We start from the raw sequence: 531 nt of genomic DNA on the forward strand, positions 1-531 counted from the left end.
AAATTATTTTATCTAGTGCATTTGTATTTTGTTGTTTTTGTAGGCTATACAATAAAAGCGTACCTTCCAGAAATAATCACTGAGGGTGCTTCTGAAATTAGTGAGGGTGCTCTAGTCTTAATGCACATTTTCACGTATTTTGTCCCGTCTATTGCTATGGTTATCACTGTCAATCACTGCTACTTCGAGAGCAAATCCCGCATAAATATGCGGATGTCATTCCCGAAACTTTGCAACGTGTGTGTGGCCGAAAAACAAAGTTCTACATTTTAAATGGTTTAAAGCTCGCAGAGAGCGCTCCTTTAACCACTAAAAACGGTCACTCTTAGTTCATAGTGATCTCACAAAGTTCTGTTATGACCAATGAATCTCACACTGTGCAATTAATATATTATTAACATCGTCGTGTAAACACTCTGTATGTTATAATGAAAGGATTCGATTGTGATCAGCACAGAACAAAAACGTCTCAGGTTACTTATGTAACCATGGTTCCCTGAGTAGGGAACGAGACACTGCGTCCTCTAGGGG

This window comes from Sinocyclocheilus anshuiensis, unplaced genomic scaffold (genome assembly GCF_001515605.1).
Source record: "Sinocyclocheilus anshuiensis isolate Anshui unplaced genomic scaffold, SAMN03320099.WGS_v1.1 scaffold1645, whole genome shotgun sequence".
Classification (NCBI taxonomy): Eukaryota; Metazoa; Chordata; class Actinopteri; order Cypriniformes; family Cyprinidae; genus Sinocyclocheilus; species Sinocyclocheilus anshuiensis.